A 12,470-nucleotide genomic window follows, 5' to 3' on the forward strand; every position below is an offset into this window, starting at 1 on the left:
AAAACTGATGGATTAATTTGTACACAGACAACTGATCCATCCACCCATTAGTAGGCCTACTAAAAACACCACAGAACAGACGGGTTTATTCAATTTCTTGTAGTGATTTAACCTGTTCTTTTACAGTTGAGTATATATAAATAATTTGGAGTAATTCTAGTGAATAATTTCTTAAAATTGATAGAAAAGTATTGTAAACTTTAGCTTATATCCCTTATACTATATGCCTCACTGTCACATTTATTTATGGGTCCATGACTTGTCACACATTTATGCTGTTTAAAGCTTTAGTTTGAGATTTTTAGGTGAAAAAGATTATCCTTGGTGGAATGCCAAGTCCCATTCCAATTAGAATACATTCAGTATCATTTGGCAAAGTATGCTGGTGTATACCTGCCTATATAGAACAATGCTGGTGATCCAAATTAAATTTGTCCTTTAAATATTTATACATAGGGAACTTGAAAGGAGGGCCTCTAGACTATGATAAAGGTTCAGTGTGTCACTTACGATGAGTGAGTGGCCAGGACTTATATTAGAGATAAGAAGACATTTGTCAAAATTGATATCACCTGAAAGAAAATATACATACATATATGAAATATACATATGTGTACAAACGGACACATATGCATGTATGTATATATACACACACCCTTAAAATTTGCTTTAATCTTATTTAAAGCCTGGAGAGAATAACCTGGAAAACAACAGGGGTGTCCAGCCAGTTCCCCACCCAAATAGTTGTCTTGTTAGGAAAGGCTACTCAGCCCTATTCTTCAGAGATGTTAGGTGCTGACCCTAGGCAAGATCCTACTTAGGAATTCAGTTAGTACTGGTAAATCTTTGGTACCATTGGGCATAGGATACAGTTATTAACTTATGGATTTTAATTTAAATGGTCTCAGCTGTAGGGCAGCCCATCCTTCCTGGGTTCTTCCTCCATATGCCCTTCTTGGCATGTCAGATTAAGCGTTACTAAAAGTCATGCTCTTCAAGTCTATTCAGTGGGATTCACTGGTAAAACAGGAAATTTTAGCCCTGCTTCACTTTCCTCAAGATCGAATTCATGTGGTCCATATAATGAAAAAGGATTGGCTGTTTTTCATGTGTTCTTCTCTGGAAGAGAAGATTGGTTGGTTTTAAAATATAAATCATTTCAGAGAAGATGAGCTGGATCCTTTCTGAAACTCCATTCCTGGAATGACTAAGAGACACCAAACACACAAACTTCACTCATTTGAAATAGGTCCTATGCCTTAGATTCCCTTTTTTAAAATTAGCAGATTAATCCTATGGAAATATAGATTCAAAAAAATTTTCTGAGACTGGAAATAACTCACTTCATTAAAGCAATGTATGCTTGAAAAGAGAATAAAATGTAGGACAATATTTCTGGGAATAAAAGTAATAAAAGTAGATATGCATTAGCACTTAATAAGTCAGGGACCGTGCAAATCATGTTACATGCTGTTAATCCACAAACTGGTAAACTGGTACTATTATCTTCACTGGATATATGAAGGAACAAAGGCAGTTCCTTCCCTCATATATTAACATAATACAGCTAATAAATAGTAGAGGGCTTCCCTGGTGGCGCAGTGGTTGAGAGTCCGCCTGCCGATGCAGGGGACACGGGCTCGTGCCCCGGTCCGGGAAGATCCCACATGCCGCGGAGCGGCTGCACCCGTGAGCCATGGCCGCTGAGCCAGCGCTTCCGGAGCCTGTGCTCCGCAACGGGAGAGGCCACAACAGTGAGAGGCCCGCGTACCACAAAAATAAATAAATAAATAAATAAAATTAAAAAAAAAAATAAATAGTAGAGCCAAAAGTTGGCCCGCATATTACATTGCCTAATTCCCACAGAGATCTCTGCTATCAAGGCTAAATACTTAGATCTATGACATAGTAATGAAATTGTGAGACACTAGAATTGTGTGACAGGGAGTGGAGGAAACAAATATTTATTTACTCTCACAGTGAACCCAGCATTTTATAGGTACTTATCTTCAACTATGAAGTAAGTATTGTTATTTATATCTGCCATTTGAAGATACTGATGAAACAAACAAGTTTTAAAGTGTCCAAATCACATACTTTCCCATTGACAACAGAGGGATTCATACTCATGTATCTGACTTCAAGACCCTGCTACTGTTAATGACAATACTCTGTGACTTCATGATCCTGTGATGTATGAAAGACACCATGTGTATAGTGTTTTCTTGATTTCATACTAAACATATATATTTTTTAGAACTCACCATTAATTTATTATAAATATATTTGTCATACTAAACTTCTTTTAGAATCACAATGACTGTCTGCCTCCAAATTGGGCTTTTGATATAGGATTATTACACTGCTTGGTAGAGAGGTTTTCCCAGAATTCTGAGTAGATATAAGAGGAAGTAGCACATTTCTAAAACTGCACCCTCCTTTTTATGTCACAAGCACCTCTCTTCCATGGCTTACAAGGCTGGATCAAAATATGTGTAGTTTAGAATTTAAAGTAAATTGTCATAGAGATCAAAGCTTCAACTAAAAGCTTATATTATATCAACTAAAGTGTAGAATAACTGGGGCATCTCCTAGGCATCCCTGTTATTTATTTGTCTCCCTCCCCCTGCTTGTCTACCTTGAAAGTCATATGGTGTAGTAACTAGAATTGTCCTGCCAAAGAGCTTGTCAATATAAAGAGGCCTTTTTTTTGGTAAATACTCTATCTTGTGGCTTTATTTATAATCAAAAGAAACATCATAACCTGTCAAATAAAACTTAAAAGGCTATCTCTGACAATATATTATCTATTAATAATCTGAGGTAAAATGATGGCAATAAATAATCAAGGAATGAAACAGAGCAGAACTGTAATGAAAATGGTGAGAATTCACTCTATTTGAAGAATATGGCTAAAAAAGAATAATAAACAACCATTCAATCCAAAATATCAGTGGGTGACTTACTGTCACATGCATAATCACTGGAGATGGGGTTTAAGCAGGCTTGAGTGAATGTCTAGACAGCTAATTGATTCATTTTTATGGAAATTTTACTTATTTTAAATGTCATCCTCAACCATCCTGATTTTTGAATTGAATATCTATTTTTTCAAATAACACTGCAGATTAGATTTGGGTATTGGTATAAGCAATGTACTGCTTATATTATGTGGTTTTTATTCTTTCACTCAGTCTTCTTAACCTTCATCTTTGAGCAAAAATGTATTAAAATTCATTCATTCATCTCTACCCTAATTTAGTGATTCTTACAATATTCATTGTTTCTCTCTCTTATTTTTTAAATTAAATAACATTTCTTTTTTTCTCTAAAAGACGATAGCATTACTAGATTTCATTACTAAACAATATTACTGTACCTTGTTCATTTTGACAAAATAATTATTTATTAGTTTGTAGAAATGGTAAAAGTGAAACACAAAATTGATTTTTGTTCCTTAGCAAAATTCTTCCTATTAATAACTATAGTTATACTGTTAAATACTTTTTAATTGGTCACTTCCCCCCTTTCTTCTAGTTAGGTCTTGATTTCAGTATCCATATCTAAACCTGATTCATCTTTACCTTAGCATACTATTATTACATATAACCTATAATGAGTCTCAGCATTTTTCAGATGAGTTAAGTATCATATATTTAAACATTCTGTAAGAAACTAATCTAGAGAATTAGGGTAGGTGATGAACTTAATGATGTGATCTAGGAATACAGAAATTGTAACTTAGAGGAAGAAACTACTCTAAATCAGTGCAAAAGCAGGAATCTATTAAAAAAGGAAAGATATCATGAAATTGGAAACTGTAGGGATGACCAAAAAGTTCATTCAGGTTTTTTTCCTCAACTTCCTCCTAAAAACCCAAACGAACTTTTTGGCCAACCAAATATAAATGCTAGATTTATAATTTGAGTAATTTTTATTTTAGTAGATGTATTTAATGTGCATGTGAGCTAACCTCAAATCAATAAATGATAAAGGCTGTGATTTTATAAACAGCATAATTCAAATAAAAATATCTTGAAATTCCATGTATACACTAGCCAGAATTTTAAAAAGATGTTGCAGTATTTAAACAAATGAGAGTATAACTCAAGAATAACTGTACCTCAAACTTGCATCGGCAGCTTTATGTCTTCTTCTCTTGATAACTACACTTTCTCACAGCTTAGTTCTCATTTACTGTCTTCATTTTTATTGTTTCCCTTATTCTATTAAAAAAACACATTCATGTTTTTCATTATTACAATAACAAGAATTGTTGTATGTGGACAATTTTGAATATTACATGGCAAAGTATAAAGAAAAATTATCAATCTAATGATCATTTATCATACTGTCTGGTGATAAACACTCTAGGATATATGACAGATTTTGTCACATACAGAAATCTAACTTACTTCTGGATATCTTCCATTTGATACTTGGCAGATTTTTCAAATGACAATATTCAGTGCTAAACTTATTATTAGATCTGTCAAAACTAGAAAGGTATTGTAATACATTGGTGAGGAGATAGTGATTCAAACCAGAGTGGTAGAAAGGAGGTGAAGAGGAAAGATGAAATTCTGGATATACTGTAAATGTAGAACCTATAGAAATCGATGGTCAATTGGATGTGGATTGGTGGAAAAAGGAAGGAAAAAGGATAACTCTAGTATTTTTAGCCTTAGCAACTGAAGGGTATTGTTTCTATTTATTTACATTTTGGAAGGATCAGCTTTGAATAAAGTCGTATCAAGTTTTTAATTTTGGACATATTTAGTTTGAGAATGCTTATCAGATCCCCCAGACACCAAAGTAAGGATACTGAGAATACAGTTAAAAATACAGGGGAGAAGACTTCCCTGGTGGCGCAGTGGTTGAGAGTCTGCCTGCTGATGCAGGGGACACGGGTTCGTGCCCCGATCCGGGAAGATCCCACATGCCGCGGAGCGGCTGGGCCCGTGAGCCATGGCCACTGAGCCTGCGCGTCCGGAGCCTGTGCTCCGTCCGCAACAGGAGAGGCCACAACAGTGAGAGGCCTGCGTACCGCAAAAAAAAAAAAAAAAAAAAAAAATACGGGGGAGACACCTGGATGAAAGGCATGACTTTGAGAGATTTCAATACATAGTTGAATAAATAAAGCCATGAGAAAGTAAAAGAAATGATATGAATAAAATAGAGTAGAACGAAATGTATAGGGTCTAGGGCAAGCATTGGCAAACCACAGGCCATTGGCAAAATCCAACATCTATTTGTATAAATAGTTTTATTGGAATACGGACGTGCCAATTTGTTTCCATATTGCTTGTAGCTGATTTCACACTATAATTCCTGAGTGGAATAGTTGCAAAAAAGATTTTATTACCCACCATGCCATTTATTATCTAGCCCTTTACAGAAAAAGTTTACTGACCCTTGGTATAGAGGAAAGTAGTTAGCAGAGACTAAAAGTTGTATTGCTTTTCACTGCACTTTTCCGAGGAGAGCCCTGGTGTATACCCATTGTCACAGCATCCAGAAAATTAAGTAACAGACTTTTTCGGTTGACAGGTCTTTGGGAAATATATTACATAATCACCCAAACTGAGATTAAAATAGAAAAATTGCATCTAGAACACAATAGCTAATACCATGTCATTACATTTTATTTTGGCTAAATGGCCCCAAAGTGTGAAACCATGTGCAATAATTATTTTAATAGCCTCCAAATTAACTTATTCTCTTATTAAATTTAGTCAAATGCTGACATTGTCTATGTGTGGTATATTATAATGGAAAAGAGGGAAATGGCACCACAAAATAAGTTACACAAAAAAGAAAAGCAATAATCCTAATATTTTTCTACCCTGGAAAGCTCCTATCATTTTAATACTGAGAGTTAGCAATAGAGAATAAAATCAAGGAGATTGTGAATCCATTAGTTGGGCTGCAGTTATTCTATTTCAACTTAGAATAACTTAAACAATATGAACTAGCATCCATTTTAATAGAATTCAAGATAGAGGCTTTCTATTTCAAATTGTCCTGGTTGTCTTACATATGACAAGTACAGAATGTAGTGTGTTATTTGGATTTTCTTTATAAATTTTCCTCCAGATTACTACCCTAGACAATGATTTTCACTTTCAATGTGAGTATATGTGTATTGATTACTATTATATTTTAAGATAGAAATGTGACATAAGCTAAGTAAAAATGGGAAGTTTTAAAATATTTGTTTCATGCCTTTTGAGTTTTTACAAAACTTTTATTCTTTAAATTTTTGATGTTGTTTGGAATGAAAAATATATTAAGATGGTCATGTGACTGTAATAGTCTAACTCTTCTTAGTTCAGGTTGCTATAACAGAATGCCGTAGACTGGGTGGCTTAAACAACAAACATTTATTTCTCACAGTGCTAGAGACTGGGAAGTCCAAAATCAAGATGGCAGCAGATCTGGTGTCTGGTGAGTATTCCCTTACTGCTTCACATACTGCAGTCTACTTGCTGTATCCTCACGTGGAAGGATCATCTTTCTCCTATTCCTTCTTGTAATGACACTAATCCCATTCATAAGGGCTCCACCCTCATGACCTAATCACCTTCTAAAGGTCCCATCTCCAGATACCGTCACATTGGGGGTTTAGGCTTCAACACATACGTTTTTTGGGGGACACAAACATTCAGTCCATAGCAAGATCTAAAGATAAAATGATCAATATGTTTTTTAGAAAATCATGAGTACTTGCAAAGTGTCATGAACTAAATTATATAAAATCTCAGTCTATCAAAGGCAGTCAAATCTATAGCAAATGAATTGACTGTCAGCTATGATTTTCCAAAAGATATTTATAAACCAATTCATACTATGAACTAGTTTATTTATTTATTTATATTTAAGTATATTTGATTTACAATATTAAATTAGTTTCAGGTGTAAAGCAGAGTAATTCAGTATTTTTGTAGGTTATACTTGTAAGTTATTACAAGGTAATGGCTATAATTCCCTGTGCTATACAATATATCCTTGTTGCTTATCTCTTTTATACATAGTAGTTTGTATCTGTTAATCCCATACCCCTTATTTGTCCCTCCCCCCTTCCCTCTCCCCTTTTATAACCACAAGTTTGTTTTCTGTATCTGTGAGTCTTTTTCTGTTTTTCATTTATATTCATTTGTATTATTTTTTAGATTCCACATATAAGTGATATCATACAGTATTTGTCTTTTTCTGAGTTATTTCATTAATGAACTAGTTTAGACATTAACAAAATGTTAGATTTTAATTATTGCATTAAATTCAATGTATTGAATTGAATTCATCTTGTATTATTCAAGATGAATAGTGAGAGTTTGGTAAGTCAAACAAGTCAGATCAATGCTGTGGCATCATTTTATACAGTATTGCCTGATGAACCCTGTGGTGTAGGAGCTCTACAGGAGAGCTAGAGGATAAGCTATTTAATTTTATGAAATCCTGAGTTTATATTAAATTCTTAAATTACTTGGCAAGGTGCAGAAAGAAAAAAATGACAGTGTTGGTCTGAAAGTAACAACTAAATGTGGAGGGATCATAGAAAACAGTGAGTATGGAAACAAGGAGAGTGATCTTTCATGGATCACTTTGTTGATAAGATACAGTAATTTTAAAGTAATTAAATATTATAAGATAAAATTTCTCACAGAACAATACTTTTTCCTATGTTGTAAAATTTTCCATATAATTCAGATTTCAATTTCAAGAAAATAGAACAAAGTTTTGAAAACATTAAGGTTAAATTAAAATTTATATGCAACAGCAGTGTGACTGCATTATAGCTTTGTACATTTCTATTAAATTTGTTGACATTCATAATAAATCTAAGCATATATATGATTGTAATATTTTCTAGAACTGTATTCACTCTCCAATTTTCATATTCTGTTTTCTATCTTTTTGCATAAATTTAGTCTCCATTTTGGCAATGGGTATTCCTTCAATACAACAAGGTGAATTGAAAATAGATATCAGATTAGTAAAGAATCCAGTAATAAATTAAGTATATAAAAATTTGCTCTCATATGTAACATAAATAATCATATAAAACACACAATAGAAGAAATATATTTAAAGTAAACTGTCGCTGTTTGCAGATGACATGATACTATACATAGAGAATCCTAAAGACTCTACCAGAAAACTACTAGAGTTAATCAATGAAATTGGTAAAGTAGCAGGATACAAAACTAATGCACAGAAATCCCTTGCATTCCTATACACTAATGATGAAAAATCTGAAAGAGAAATTAAGGAAACACTCCCATTTACCATTGCAACAAAAAGAATAAAATACCTAGGAATAAACCTACCTAGGGAGACAAAAGACCTGTATGCAGAAAACTATAAGACACTAATGAAATAAATTAAAGATAATACAAACAGATGGAGAGATATACCATGTTCTTTGATTGGAATAAGCAACATTGTGAAAATGACTATACTACGCAAAGCAATCTACAGATTGTGCAGTCCCTATCACACTACCACTGGCATTTTTCACAGAACTAGAACAAAAAATTTCACAATTTGTATGGAAACACAGAAGACCCCGAATAGCCAAAGCAATCTTGAGAAAGAAACATGGAGCTGGAGAAATCAGACTCCCAGACTTCAGACTATAGTACAAAGCTACCTTAATCAAGACAGTATGGTGCTGGCACAAAAACAGAAATATAGATCAATGGAACAGGAGAGAAAGCCAGAGATAAACCCACGCACATATGGTCACCTCATTGTTGATAAATGAGGCAAGAATATACAGTGGAGAAAAGACAGACCCTTTAATAAGTGGTGTTGGGAAAACTGGACAGCTACATGTAAAAGAATGAAATTAGAACACTCCCTAACACCATACACAAAAATAAACTCAAAATGGATTAAAGACCTAAATGTAAGGCCAGACACTATCAAACTCTTAGAGGAAAACATAAGCAGAACACTCTATGACACACATTATAGCAAGATGTTTTTTGACCCACCTCCTCAAGAAATGGAAATAAAGACAAAAATAAACAAATGGGACCTAATGAAACTTAAAAGCTTTTGCACAGCAAAGGAAACCATAAACAAGATGAAAATGGAACCCTCAGAATGGGAGAAAATATTTGCAAATTAAGCAACTGACAAAGGATTAATCTCCAAAATTTACAAGCAGCTCATGCAGCCCAATATCAAGAAAACAAAAAACCCAATCCAAAAATGGGCAGAAGACCTAAATAGACGTTTCTCCAAAGAAGATATACAGATTGCCAACAAACACATGAAAGAATGCTCAACTTCATAAATCATTAGAGAAATGCAAATCAAAACTACAATGAGGTATCACCTCACACTAGTCAGAATGGCCATCATCAAAAAATCTACAAACAATAAATGCTGGAGAGGGTGTGGAGAAAAGGGAACCCTTTTGCACTGTTGGTGGGAATGTAAATTGATACAGCTACTATGGAGAACAGTATGGAGGTTCCTTAAAAAACTATAAATAGAACTACCATATGACCCAACAATCCCACTACTGGGCATATACCCTGAGAAAACAATAATTAAAAAAGAGTCATTTACCGCAATGTTTATTGCAGCTCTGTTTACAATAGCCAGGACATGGAAGCAACCTAAGTGTCCATCAACAGATGAATGGATAAAGAATATATGGCACATATATACAATGGAATATTACTCAGCCATATAAAGAAATGAAATTGAGATATTTGTAGTGAGGTGGATGGACCTAGAGTCTGTCATACAGAGTGAAGTAAGTCAGAAAGAGTAAAACAAACACCGTATGCTAACACATATGTATGAAATTTTAAAAATATATGGTTCTGAAGAACTTAGGGGCAAGACAGGGATAAAGATGCAGACATAGAGAATGGACTTGAGGACACGGGGAGTGGGAAGGGTAAGCTGGGATGAAGTGAGAGAGTGTCATGGACATATGTACAGTACCAAATGTAAAATAGATAACTATTGGGAAGCAGCTGCATAGCACAGGGAGATCAGCTCGGTGTTTTATGACCACCTAGAGGGGTGGGATAGGGAGGGTGGGAGGGAGGCGCAAGTGGGAGGAGATATGGGGATATATGTATATGTATGGCTGAATCATTTTGTTACAAAGCGGAAACTAACACACCATTGTAAAGCAATTAAACTCCAATAAAGATGTTTAAAAAAAACAAAAAAAATAGTAGGTTTCTTAGAAGAAAGCTTTATAAAAAAATAGATAAAAGTGCTTTTTGATTGGAAAAAAATTATGAAGAATAATTCAAAAATAAATGTGCAGAATTATAATGATTATTTGAAAAATTGTTCAGATATATAGAATATTTCTTGAATTAAATAAAGTAATATAACATGATCTTGTATTTACCTCAAAGGCTTTCTGAGAGGTTAATTTTTAAGATGGTGGTAAATTATTTTTTAAAAAAACCGATAAGATTTTTAGCAAAAAGTAATGAAAACTTTCCACATTACTTCTTAAAACTATTTATAAAAGTTACAATAATTAAACACATATAGTATTGAGGAAAGGTAGGAAAAACGATTAATGAAAGGTAGTTGATGAACTACGTCATTGCTCTCCTGAATCTCCAGCTTACCTACTACACATCTTGGAACTTATCAGCCTCCAAAATTGTGTGAGCCAATTCCTTATAAGAAATCTTAAATCTCTTTCTTTATACATATATATCCTCTTTATTCTGTTTCTCTGGGGAACCCTGACTTATACAGAGGGCATGGCTCAAAAAGGGACAAAAATGCATCATAGCCAATACAGAAATTAATCTCTAAAAAAGAAATGAAAAGAAAGATATTTGATAGTTCAGAAAGAAAACTTAGAAGCTGCTTAATGCCTTATAAGCTCTTCAGACATTAAAGAAGCAATTTTGACAAATTAATCGAAGTAGAGTGTAGGCTAGTGTGAGAGTGAGAAGCTTTCCTGGGGACCACACTGATGGGGGTTCCTCATACTTTATAGGCTTTTCCTCCAGGAATCTCAGTAGGTTCTCACAGGAGAATGGAAAGAATCCAGAAAGTTCTTCTATGGTACTGGCTGGGGAGGGGAAGAACAACCACCATGAAATCCACCCAGATCCCTCCTCTTGTTAAACAAAAGCCTTACTTTGTAGGGGAAGGACATCATCAAAAGGCAGTGATAAAATATTACAGCTAGGGGAAAGGAACTCCACCCAGCTACAGCCTCCCTATCTCACTAGGGGGAGAGGAGAGCCTTACTCTGCTTTTTTCCTGGAAATAGGCCAGGAAAAGTGGAGGATAACTGCTGTAGCTGGGGGAAGAAAAAGGAAAAACTCTATCTCTGGAGAAGGGAGAGAAACACTCCCCCTGTGTTTCTTCCCAGACAACACAGGTCCCTTCCAAGACAAGGCCATCTATCCCAAGACACAGGTCCGATGTGCACTGCAAAGACTAGAACTTAATCAGAAGTTTAGAGAATACCCTCCCCAACACTCTAACAAGCCTCCAGTAATAATAATGCATGGTCCTCAGCACAGTCTTTTAAACAGAATAGGCATTAAGAATATCTTATGAAAGAGAGGGGAAAAAAGAGGAAAAACAAAACACTCTAATGTTATGATTGCAGGGAATTTTTAAGATGTTGAATTTATTCCAGGTAACAATGTACATATGTCAAACACAAGTGTAAGAAGTGGGATTCCTCTGGAATCATAAGTGGATAGGGAATGAACATATGTGCCCTGAGTAAAATAATATTATCGAAAATTAAGAGTTTGTATACTGTCACAAATATCCACTGGGGGCACTTCGTGGGATAGTTTGAGTGTAATGGCTTACCCACAGGATATAGAAGAATTGTATCAGAGAAAGCTGGCTGTCCATTTTATATAGTATAAATTTGTTATTGGGAAGTGGTTGCCCAAACAGGAACTACAGATGGGTGCAAGTTATGAGATTTCAACAACCCAATATGAGTGAAACTGAGTCGGTAGGCAGAATAATGGCCCTACAAAGATATCTACATCCTAATTTCTAGGACTTGTGGATATGTTAGGTTGCATGGCAAAGAACAAATTAAGGTTACAGGTGGAATTAAGATCACTAATCAGCTGATCTTAAGGAGAGTATACTGGAATAACTACGTGGGGACCAATGTAATCACAAGCATTCTTTTTTTTAGCAGTACGCGGGCCTCTCACTGTTGTGGCCTCTCCCGTTGCGGCGCACAGGCTCTGGACGCGCAGGCTCAGCGGCTGTGGCTCACAGGCCCAGCTGCTCTGCGGCATGTGGGATCTTCCTGGACCGGGGCACGAACTCGCGTCTCCTGCATCGGCAGGCGGACTCCCAACCACTGCGCCACTAGGGAAGCCCCACAAGCATTCTTAAGTGGGGAGGAAGGAGGCTGAAAAGTCAGAACCAGAAAGAAGGTATCTTGACAAAGGTTTGGCCAAAAGTTGCTGGCTTTGAAAATGGAG

Source organism: Phocoena phocoena, chromosome 7 (genome assembly GCF_963924675.1).
Source record: "Phocoena phocoena chromosome 7, mPhoPho1.1, whole genome shotgun sequence".
Taxonomy (NCBI): Eukaryota; Metazoa; Chordata; class Mammalia; order Artiodactyla; family Phocoenidae; genus Phocoena; species Phocoena phocoena.